Source organism: Nothobranchius furzeri, chromosome 1 (assembly GCF_043380555.1).
Source record: "Nothobranchius furzeri strain GRZ-AD chromosome 1, NfurGRZ-RIMD1, whole genome shotgun sequence".
Classification (NCBI taxonomy): domain Eukaryota; kingdom Metazoa; phylum Chordata; class Actinopteri; order Cyprinodontiformes; family Nothobranchiidae; genus Nothobranchius; species Nothobranchius furzeri.
Window position 1 is genome coordinate 47,272,633 of NC_091741.1, and position 12,871 is coordinate 47,285,503.

Genomic DNA, 12,871 nt, shown 5'->3' on the forward strand with positions numbered 1-12,871 from the left:
CAAACTGCAGAAATAGTGGGGGGGGGGGGGGGGGGGGATGACAAATATACCATAATTTCCGGACTATAAAGCGCACCTCAATATAAGCCGCAGATATCTACTGAATTGAAAACGTAGTTTAACTGAAGGTAACTGAAATGATCAGTATCAAACAAAACATAAAAGTTATTGATTAGTTTATTCATCGTCCTCCTGTGCACTGAAACCACTGAAGTCATCATCTCCAGTGTGGGAGTTGAACAGCTTCAGAGCTTCGTCACATACCTTTTCTGTGGCGATGTCAGTGTCGCTCTCCGTGTTGCTGTCATCATCCCCGGGTGAAGCTGGGAAAACAAGAAGCCCCGTTTTACTGTGAAAAAAATCCTCCTGGGTGCTTTCCGTAGCACTCCTTTAACCATTCCTTCGTTAGACTTTCTAGCATCCATCCTTTCTGGTTGACTAAAGCTGCACCTCATTATAAGCTGCATGGTTCAAAGCGTGGGAAAAAAGTTACGGCTTATAGTCCAGAAAATACGGTAGCTAAATAACTTACCAACTTTGGTTTCTAACTATGTTTCGAAACATTCTGCTTTGAACACCTTACATTAATTATACATGAAAGCATACGTTACATTGAGAAAATTTAAATAAAAAGATTGATGGAAAAAAGAAAGTGACTACATAAAGTGCATGTCTGCCAGGCATGCACTCATACTTGCCAGGCCTCCGCAAAAATTACAAATGCATTCAGTCCAAAAAGCTGTCAGCCTTGAGAAAACAAGGATATTTATAACAGACTAAATTAGATCTGATGCACTGTTGCTCCTTCATCTTCAACAAAGTTTTGGTGCTGCACTGGAGTTTTTGCCAGAGGGGAGGCGGATCAACTCATAAACATAAAAATATCTTTAAGGTAACGTTTATTCATACAGTCGAAGTTTGTAACATGTAATTTCAGGGCTCTTTAAATTGAGAACACAACTTCTGGAAAAGAATTATTTTGATCAGAGAAACCTGCTAAGTTAACATGTCCAGATTCTAAGTTGGCTTTAAATGAATTTATCCTAGACATGAGTTTAAATGATGTTATCAATCATCCGTAACAAATTTGATTGCCTTTTTCCTTAAAGAGACATATTCAAAATTTAAGACAGCTGTTAAATTAAAAAATGAGACTGAAAAGCTTTTACAAACAGTGGAGACTGATGTACTACTTCATTTCCTCATATTTGGGATTGATTTCACTTCATATTTAGTTTGTTCCATTTTATTCCTTCTCTTATTTAGCTGATTATGAAACATTGATTTTTTTAATCACACCACTAAAAAGCTAAAGATAAAGAATAATGTTTTTGCCTAATCCTGAGTGTGTGTGTGTGTGTGTGTGTGCGTGCGTGCGTGCGTGCGTGCGTGCGTGTGTGTGTGTGTGTGTGTGTGTGTGCATGCGTTCAAGTTATTCAACTTCAGCATCTACATAATTGACAAAATCTCATTCCATTTTAAAGATACTGAGCTAACCTAACCACCTACACTCTGTGGTGAGCCCTGAGATGGACCTACTGTAGTTTGCATACAAACCAAGCATGTGGTTGGAGGATGCCATCATGTACCTGAGGCATTTTGAGGGTCATGTTTTTTGACGTCTCAAGCAGTTGTTACAATCACTCTATTCGGGACAAAGACGTGTTTTTCAAGTCCCAAAATAGTGCACCACAAAGCACTTAATTTAAAAAAAAACCTACTGAAAGAAGACGGCAGAAGTGAATCAGTAATCTACGGCTTAAAACAGGAGCTGAAACGGACAACGATGGAGTTTACAGTGATCACTTTTTAACAGGTAAGAGATTACAGAGTGTTTTATTAAACAGTTGCTTAGAAAGAGTCATAAAAACGATAGTTTAAAAGTTTGCTACTGTTTTCACGTGTCCTCACCGCAAATAGCTTTCAGAGTGCTGTTTTTGCAGCTAGCTTAGTGTTGTAATGTGGCATTTGTACCTTATATCAAACAAATGTACCAGTAATTTGGATTTAAACGGTATAAAAAGCTAGTTACAAGTAGATCCTAGCACTTAGCATTAGCGATAGCATTATTATCATGAGCTAATGAATTAAAATAGCACAACTCACCACTTACCCGAGCAAAAACAAGACATTTAAAGCTTCTCCGGGTCACTAAAAGGTTAACCAACCTAAAATAAAACAGCTGTAGACTTCCAGACTTGTAAAAGGCTTTCATTTGGTCTGCGGTGTTATATGAGGAACCTAGAGGAAGATATATTTTTTGTGATATCATGTCCGTGCAAGGTAATTTAAAGCCTTAATAAAATTGCTTTAATCCATTATTGCTCTTTAAAACAGCAGAAGACCCCACCGGGTACCACTCATCTCCACTTCAAATAGGGAAAAGAGGCTAATTTACACGAGCTCACCAAAATTAGACAATTGAAGACTGGAAAAATGTTGCCTGGTCTGATGTGTCTCGATTTCTGTTGAGACATTCAAATGGTAGAGTCAGAATTTGGTGTAAACAGAATGAGAACATGGATCCATCATGCCTTGTTACCACTGTGCAGGCTGGTGGTGGTGGTGGTGTAATGGTGTGGGGGATGTTTACTTTAGGCCCCTTAGTGCCAATTGGGTATTGTTTAGATGCCACGGGACACCTGAGCATTGTTTCTGACCATGTCCATCCCTTCATGACCACCATGTACCCATCCTCTGATGGCTACTTCCAGCAGGACAATGCACTATGTCATAAAGCTCCAATCATTTCTAATTGGTTTCTTGAACATGACAATGAGTTCACTGTACTACAACGGCCCCCACAGTCACCAGAGCATCTTTGGGATGTGGTGGAACGGGAGCTTCGTGCCCTGGATGTGCATCCCACAAATCTCCATCAACTGCAAGATGCTATCCTATCAATATGGGCCAACATTTCTAAAGAATGCTTTCAGCACCGTGTTGAATCAATGCCACGTAGAATTAAGGCAGTCAAACACCGTATTGGTATTAGTATTAGTATGGTGTTCCTAATAATCGTTTAGGCGAGTGTAGGCAGTAATCAAGTGTTGCAACCTTCGACCACTAAAAATCACAAACAGAAAAAAATAAAATAAACTTGGGTTCCAACACTATGCAACATGCAATAAGAGACACAGACATACTATTTAAATCCGGTATTGCACGAGTATTGAAAAGAGGGGATAACTCCTCAGTTTAACTGGTACTAGCATATTCTGTCACACACCATCATCAGAGCTACAATCGATATGTGTGAAATACCTGTGCAATACCCGGATGCACATGTCTGTCTTCGTGAAAACTAAATTTTCTCTATTTAGTTTAAAACTAACTCAACATCTTAGTTCAAATCTCTGCACTTGCATGAAAAGGTAAAGAGCAGTGTGCATAAATTAAAGGAATTCTATTATTTTTCATATAATATATGTAAATATGAACTTTAATTATTCCTATTTGATCTCAACTTTCTAACCTGCTTCTCACTCCGAGCATAAAAGGCAAATTTATGACATGAAAATTATTAAAGACTAAGTTCACTATATTTTTAAGAGATTTGCAGCTGTTTCAAGTAAAAAAGAATGAATTGTGCAGTGCTTGATTTGAGCCGGATCTTGCCGGAACAAGATCCGGTAACTGTTTTATTTTGAAAGGACCGTTCCGGCAACTGTCTGCTAGGATCCGGCAACTCACGTGACCAACTTGTGCTGAAGGGATCCCAGCTCACCCCAAAGGATGACGGGCTCCCCTGGAAGCCCTCAGCTTACACCCGGGGGATCCTGGTTCTACTTATATTACATTATCTATGTGGACTCTCCGGGGATTATTTTTGAGCTGAGAGGCACAGAGCTCTCATCGTTGATGTGCTACCGACAGATGCGTCCTGAGCACGGCCACAGTAACAAAGTGTCACCTCAAAAACGAATGTAACACGCGATCGTTTATGTCGGCTCATATCATGTTATGATTGCTGTCTTTATTTGTGCCTGATGCGTTTTGCTGCTGTGGAGCGGAACGCATCACCCGTTTTGTCCTCCGGTGACTTCACCGCACTGGTGCGGTCCGCGTGCAGCGCACACTCCGCTATTTTTGCGGTCGTAGATCTTTTAGAACTGTAGTTCAAAGGTAACTCTTTAGGTGAAAAATATGAAGCCAGGTAGCAGTTTTTCTTCAGGACTGAGATGAGATGCAGGAAGATGATAGACAGAAAGGACAGAAAAATAGTCTAATAAAAAACAAGTTTGTTTTAGTGCCTGGTGGTTGCAACAAACAGACACCATTGAAGGTAATCAGAAGTGAGGAACTGTAAAGATGAAAAAACTACTGTTGTTAACCGTTATACAACCCTTTAATTTTTGTAACGTTTTTGTCCTTTGAACACAAAAAAAATACACTAAGGTCGTATAAGGGTTAAAAGAGATGTGTGTCAACTTTGAAAATGTGGGCGCAATTTTAATCATCAAAAACTCCAGCGAACCAACCCGGAAAACCAACAGCCTCTCCCGTTACCAGCCAAGATGGGTGAGACCATAAATGTATTTGACAATATGACATGCAAATGTCACAGGCTTTTTAAGCCGGAGAGTTTCCCTGTCTATTTTCTATCAGCGGCTAATGCAGGAAAAAGCGATAGATGACTATTTCACGTTTAGCCTGAATGTTAAACTTGCAGCGACTGATCATTTTTAACAATAACAAGTAAAAACAGGTTTAAGGTGTCTGCTTCTACCACTGCTACCCCAGTTTTTGTCTATCACTCATAATATCACCATTTAAAGGCTCCAGGACAATTAGAACCCATGGAGACCTAATTACAGCCTGGACCAAGACTCCAGCTTTCTCTAAGAGAGCATTGGAGCACATCCCCAGAGCAAAATCTTCTTGCCAGTTAATTATGCCATTATTCTACTATTCTATACTGGAAGAGGAGGTGGGGTGTGGTGGGACTTGAAGTTCGCTTGACCTCAAACAACTTGGTGGGCAAACAGAAGAGATGCCCTGTAGAACCATAAAACTCTGATTCCCTGACTGCTTGTTTTCACCTATATCCATCACCACAGCATAGTTAGGAGACAAAGTAATGAGATGTGGACCCACAACTACTCTAATCTTTCCTCCTTGCTCTGGCCGAAAACAAAATTTGGTACTTTCAGATTATGTGGAATTTGTAGGTACTTATTGTGAATATAAAACGAAGTTCATTATTGGTAGGAAAAAGGAAACAAGTAAGATGTTGATGCCACAGCGTTGAATCCAAAGTTGTATTTGTAATTTTGATCAAAGATGTTTCCCGTTGGTCACAAGTTGTGATTTACTGCTTGCCTCCAGTATGTACTCAAAGCTTGTCAATAAAACTACTTAGACTTTTTAAAACAAACTATTGGCTTCACATCATAGATCAAAATCACTCCATTAAAGACACCAGAGGCACATATTTGATGCATTTCATATTTCCTTATTCCCTCCATCTCCCAGAGAGAGTGATGTCACTTAAAGGCTATAATAGACCCCTAATCAACTCCAATCCCCATGCCAATACATTTACACCACATTATTGCTTCCTGACCCTTGACCTCCCCGAGGAGTAAAGCACTGAGTGCTCCTGTCTTTTTAGCTCAGTCATTACAAAGTGTATGCATTCACACAGATGCACAGCATGGCATCAGAGGAGAAAATGTAGTGTGTAGAGATAACAGTACATCCTTCAAACCCAACCACATGGACCAAACCCTCAGCACTGACCTACTGGCCTCTATATGGACTCCATTCAAAGCTGAGTGAAAAGTTTTTGATATACTGCCACAGTTTAGTGGAGTGTGGTAATAGATAAGCCTTGGGCGTTAGAGCAGCGAGTGAAGTAAGGAAGGGAAATGTAGGCTTTCCACTCAGCTTTTCTCACACTGTGTTCCATCATCTTTCTTTTTTCCATCCAAAAATCCTGAAGGAGGAATCCGGTTCTCACTTTTAATTCCCGGTGTTCAAACAAGGCAAATGCCCTCATCATCAAACCTCCAAAACACTCTGTCAGGGGAAATCCTGTCTCCACATTACTCACTCCAAACAAATGATGTGCCTGGAATTGCACCATGAACAGAAAAAAAAATTGGAGAGGAGTGGGTGAGGAATGGGAGGCAGAGTTCAACTAATTACCTGATGATGGAATTTTAGTGTCTCCTTCATTATAAAGCAGCTTCTAAGTGTTATTGATCTTAGGAGGAGTGTCTCAGAGCGATGTGGTATTAGAGGGCCTCACCGCTCTGGGGCCATGCATTATTCAAGGGGTATTCGGAGACGAAGCTTCACTAGGGTCTGCCAACTCCACTCAGGTCGACTGGGAGTTGCCGTAACACTTTACACCCCCCAGCCCTCCCCCATCATTCACAAACACAAGCACAACTCATGTGAAGGCACTAATATACAACATAAGTGTGTGTGCGTGCAAACAGAAAAACCTCAAAGCTCTGACGCTTTAACTCAGACAACAGGCGGTAAATTTTGGGCTCGCTTCCCGATCGACCTTCCACTCTACAGAGGGGTTAATTTATAATGAACTGACTGATGCTGCTGTCGTCTTCTATTCCCAACAAGTAAGTTATGGACAAACTAACCCTATCAGCCTTTCCCTGCAGAGTCACAGGAGATTACAACTGAGAATAAAGATTTTAACTATGTCAATTTAAAAAAAGTAAAAAACAATCTGAAAAGAAAGTAAGACACCAAGAGTAGATTTGCAAGACAGAGCTTCAATTTCTAAGATTGGCCAAACCAAATACTCTTGCAGCTCTAGGTTGTACTTTTTGCATGATTTTTCTCTTTCACATGTTTGAAATCTGGCATTTGATAGCTTGTTTGTGATCGGCTGATTGGGTCCTTAAATACAAAAATAAGCAACACTTGTTATAAGATGTGGATGTAAATGCCACCAATGTCAGACAGAAATTAAGCTAAGACATGTTATATAGAAGGATAAATAATAAAAAAGCTCATCAATCTAAAGTTCTGGTTGAGAAACTTCTTGAGAAATTTTTGAAAGTTTGCATGGATATAGAACGCTCCCAGGTGAAGGCCCTACCATGAAACTGGAACCACAAAGAAGGTCTCATCTATACGTTCATACATCATTGTTTAGCTCTGACTTCTGGTAAAGTGAGCTTAGTCTTATATAATGTATCTTTGTTTTCACTGATTGCAATTATCAAGGAGATCAATGGGTGTTATCAATACCTTACAGCAATTAACATTTAATATCCTTCCACAGCCACTTACTCCATTAATGGCTGATTGATTATGCAAGGCCTGGGAGTCCTGCGGCTGGGAATGACATAGATCCATTCTGTCTGTCGGTCAAAGTAAAGCCAGGCTGCCCTGCTGTAGAACCTCTGACTCCAACTAATACCTTAACAATAAGAGGTTACCTCAACCAGAACGAGGAAGATCGTGAAATCCAGGAAATTCTTGTGTTTGCAGTTTACCGGTAGCTCTCAAACCCCAGCAGTTGCTTTTCCCTCCTCAGCACGATCCCCATAGAATGTTTCCCTTGCTTTTCAACCTCGTATCCGCCACCACAACAAACACTCTGCCTTCAACCCTGGCAGTTCATAATCTAATCAGAACTGATGTATTTTCAGAGCAAGAAGGAACTCTTTTCCATTTCAATCAAATTCTGGCCTTTCAAAAGAACCCATAATGCAATCCTTCCCTTCAAAATGCAGGCCCAATGTAAGCCCTATAGACTGCAGATGACTGATAAACACTCCACTTCATGTCATCCTCGTACTTGTGGTCTATTTTGCTGCCGGACATGATCAGGAATAAGAGCCATGCTCCCTTTGGGTACGAGCAAACTATAAATTTGCTGCATGAAGACGACATGTTCAGGAAGAGGGTTGGGGTGAAGTAAGGGATGCTGATAGGTAGAACATTTAAGGAAATGTAATTGGAAGACACAAGTCTCAGTTGGGTGGACAGGTCCCAAGAACATCCTCTCCATTACCAAGCGAGAGAGATAGTGGAGCAGAGAGGGTTTGGGTGGGGGTCGAGGGGACTGGGAAGGTTTCGCTTAATAAACACTTTGTTTTCTGCTGACGATCAGAGGGGCAGAGCGAGGGATGCATTGAAGGATCAATAGACTGATTTGTTCTGGGCTCTCCCAGTTCATCAGACCCATACATCTCCCACGGGTAGAAGAGAGAATAAGGAAGAGGAGGAGGGGTGATGGGAGGAGAAAACATACTAAAATTGTGATCGGAAAAACAGTAGGAGGGCTGAGCAGTCAGAATATCAGACAGACAAATGATTGTGGGAAGATATAATAGCTGAAGAAAATGAGGCTGTTGTCGGGGGTGGGGAGGGGAGGGGGGATAAAAAAGAACCAAAATTAGGAAGGGCAAACTGTTAACTACAAAGCTAAACAACTCCAGAGGTGTTGGGTGAGACTGACAAATCTCAAATTTCTGATGAATCATGGCTCAAGAACAACCCAAACATGTCCTGCCTTGTGTCCACTGTTCTGCAAATAGAAACACACACATCCCTCACACACACACTCCCTTCAGCATCCTTCCAGACAACCATCACAACTTTGTCTAGGTGTCTTTTTTTTAAAGCTACTTTTCTCTATTCCATGGTTATATCTCTCTAGGGTCAACTTTATTCAAGGAAAGATGATGAGCCGAGGAGGGGAATGGCTCGATAATAGCATAGCAATTTTGTGTCTTCTCCACAAAAGCATAAGAGACCCGGGTGCATAATGGCAGTGAGCAATTGTATCTGCAAAGATTTCCATTGCCGTTACAGCATTGTTCACCGACGTAGGACTACTTGATGTCAGTCAAAAGGCTACAGCACTGCAAATCACCGTCTGCTCCTTCAAGGTTTTCTTGGCAACAGAAAAGAATTGCTATTGCTCCACGGCACATGTAGTTCCAATTCAATCAACGATCGCGTTGCTCATAATTGTTCATCTCATGCCCGTTACAGGCCCAGAGAAGGATCCTTTTAAAAGGTTGAAATCTGTCAGGAAATTGCAGCTATTTGGTCTGTGCATAATTATGATTCACAGAATAAAGAGGAACAATAATAGCCTTTGGTTTTGATAGCAGCTAGGAGAAAAAAAGTCTAATCTTTAAATTGGTATTGCAGTTGTGCATCTCAATGAGCCTCACTTCAATCCCCCCCCCCCCCCCCCCCCCCCCCCCCCCCGCAGTCAAAGAAAGAGTCCTGAGGTGTTTGTGCTCTTCCACGCAGGTGGTGGTAGTTTTCTGCTTAAGACAATAATGAGTAATCATTCTGATGTAGCGCAAACAGACTGAGCTGCTCTGAAGCACTGTCCACTCCACGTAGCTCACGTTAGAGTGATGTCTCATGGCAAAGCGAGAATACAGGCCTAAAGAAATTTGAAAAGTTTATCACAAGACTCATCCCTCTCTTTTTCTTCACTACCTGCTTGTATCGTTAAGTCCCTGGAGGTTTTCTCCACAAACTAAGGAGGTAAAATAAATAGTGAAAATACACAAAGGGGCTAATCTGCACACATAAATGAGAAACATGGCCAGAGGTGAGGAGATAAGAAGTAGCACACAAATGAAAAGTGTAAAAGTATAAATGGTTCTTAGACTACAGGTATAAATATGTATTATGAACCCTGCTCTGCTGGAGCATTGCTTTGGGCTTCTATTCTTCCTTGTGGAAAACAACCGTGGATGCTGTGTTTTAACCAATCGAATCTGCCTGTGGGCAGGTCGCTTTTGATGCAGGGGAGCACAGTAATTTCAGCCAATCCTTTTCTGTGACCGCTGGGGCTTCTGGGCCAGTTATGAGGGGAGTGGAGAAAGGAAGAATTCACCAGGCAACTGCAGTCACAGCCTGTGGCTACAAATATGCAGTAAATCTCTACAAAATAAAGTTTCTTCATAATTACAAAAGGTCCCTGATTGTATCACCCATTTAAAACATCCCACCAAGTTAATTACATTGAACCTGCGTCTGGTTTATTTTCTTTTAGGATCTCATAAACCAGTGAATTCAAATACAAGAGAAACAATTCTATATCATGTCATCAGATACAAGGGTAAGAATCATGTTGTTTACAAATACAAAACAACACACACACACACACACACACACACACACACACACACACACACACACACACACACACACACACACACACACACACACACACACACACACACACACACACACACACACACACACACACACAACGTTTCATTTATAATCAAAAATCCAATAAATCACTTCAGCAAAACACAAGAGTGAAAATAAAACAACCGAAAGAGCACGCTGAGAGAATATTTAACTCAACCAGAATCTATGAATGGCATGCATTTGAAAATTTTTTGCATATGTTATTTCATGGTAGAAGAATAAATGTGTTTCAAAAAGGGGGATTAGATATTATGATTGATTTTTGTTTTTACTCTATTGTCTATATTTATTCTCACCATCCAACACGACTGAACTGGAGAGGATCTGCAAGGAGGAATGACAGAGGATCCCCAAATCCAGGTGTAAGAAACTTGTTGCATCTTTACCAAGAAGACTCGTCGCTGTATCAGCTCAAAAGGGAGCTTCTACTAAATAATGAGTAATGGGTCTGAATACTTAGGATCATGTGATATTTCCGTTTTTCTTTAATAAATCTGCAAACATTTGTAAAATTCTGTGATTTTCTGTCAATATGGGGTACTGTGTGTACATTAATGAGGAAAAACTTGATTTTAGCAAATGGCTGCAATATAACAAAGAATGAAAAATGGACGGGGGTCTGAATACTTTCTGTGCCCACTGTAAATTTCAAAATCATTTCACACCCAGACTCTTATGGTTTCTGCTGTTTAGTACTGACACTTCCTTATTTTAAACAAAATATAATAAATAAATTTTAAAAAGTCAAAGTTAAATTATGACAAATATTCAGTTCAATTCAATTTTATTTATATAGCGCCAAATCACGGCAAGAGTTGTCTCAAGGCACTTCATATAATAAACATTCCAATCCAGGTCAATTCATTAAGCCAATCAGAAAAAATGTTTCCTATATAAGGAACCCAGCAAATTGCATCTAGTCACTGACTAGTGTCAGAATCTTTACAGCAATCCTCATATACTAAGCAAGCATAAAGCGACAGTGGAGAGGAAAACTCCCTTTTAACAGGAAGAAACGTCCACAGGATCCTGGCTCAGTATAAGCAGCCATCCACCACGACTCACTGGGGATCGAGAAGACAGAGCATACACGCACACGCGCGCGCGCGCGTGCGCATGCACGCAACCACGCACACACAGACACACACACCAAGCAATGTGTCTATGGTTACATTGTGATTTCTTAGTAAATATTCTATTTGGCGAGTGATAAACTTTATTGTATTTAACCTAGTGAATCTATTGTTAAACGGGTAAACTAGTATTAGCACATCCAATGTCAAGGAAAGCAAAAAGTTATTATCAGGAGAGGGAGAATGTTTAAGTGGTTAGCAGCAGTGTGCTAGATGATGGCCCCCTCCATGAGGCCACCACAGCTCAGCAGAACGTCATTGTAGCTTCTACAATTCTAAGTGTTTTTCTGGGGAGAAAAACACTTAGAGAAAAAATAAAGTTAATAGCTGAAATTGCAGAAAATAATACAGTTAAAGAGCAGATTGTAGAAGAAAGTAGTAGTGTGAAAAGTGGTCAGTATATCCTCCAGCAGTCTAAAGGTTGGTTTATGCTTGACGCGTCCGCGAGGTCCGCACGGCTCCGCGCGGAAAAGTTGCGTCATTTTGCGTCATTTTAACCACGCCCCTCCACCGCGTCTCCGCACGGCCCAGAATTTCCGCAACGCGCACCTCGGAAAATTTCTAACCACACGGATGGACGGACGCGGAAAAACATGGCGGACCGGCAAGAACTAGTACGGCAGAGGTTCGTAAATACAGACATTTGTATGATTCAGCTCTCAGAGATCACCGTGATCAACATGTTGTTAATAATTCTTGGAGAGAAATAGCTCACACTGTCGGAAAAGACGAGAACGCTGTTAAAAATGCTGAAATGCCGTGTTGTAAACAGTAATTTCTACTTCTACTATGGTGTAGTGTTGGATGCATGCCGTAGAGCTCCATGCTGCCCCGTTCAGTTTGGGAGAATATTGGCTCACCGCAGAGAAAAGCCGCATGAACCATAAATGCTGCAAGTTGAGAAGCGCGTTCCAGCCGCGAGCCGCATCACCGCGCGGAAAGTGAATGCGTCAAGCATAAACCAAGCTTAAGCCTATAGCAGCATAACTACAGAGATAACTCTGGATAATCTAGCCTTTTTAGATGGAGGCATGTTGGAGGCAGGGCAAGGGAGGGCCGTCTTTACAGACTGTACACTCCACCTCCCTCTACTCCCCCACTTGTCCAGATCTAGGCTAACATCAAATTTTAACCATAGACCTTATCAAATAAAAATATTTTAAGCCTATTCTTAAAAGTAGACAAAGTGTCTGCCTCACGGACTAAAGCTGGGAGCTGGTTCCACAGCAGAGGAGCCTGATAACTAAAAGATCTGCCTCCCATCCTAATTTTAGATTTATCCAGTAAACATGAAGTCTGAGAGCAAAGTGCTCGGTTAGGAACATATGGAACAATCAGATCACTGATGTATGGTGGAGCTTGATTATTAAGAGCTTTATAAGTGAGAAGGAGGATCTTAAAATCTATTCTGAATTTATCAAGTAGCCAATGTGGGGAAGCTAAGACAGGAGATATATGATTGTTAATTCTCATCAAAATTCTAGCTGCAGCATTTTGGACAAGCTGAAGACTTTTAACTACATTCTGTAGACTTCCTGAGAGTAATGAATTACAGTAATCCAGTCTTGATG

General features: G+C 41.0%; 1 long non-coding RNA gene across 1 annotated transcript in view; it reads right to left on the bottom strand.

Annotated features, from left to right (window-relative positions):
• Positions 1-262: 262 nt before the first annotated feature.
• The window catches only part of LOC139066376 (uncharacterized), a 69,740-nt gene continuing 57,131 nt past the window's right edge, over positions 263-12,871 (bottom strand). Inside the window, exon 3 of the long non-coding RNA XR_011519271.1 lies at positions 263-323. This is a non-coding gene — a long non-coding RNA (uncharacterized lncRNA). The remainder of the gene's footprint in view (positions 324-12,871) is intronic.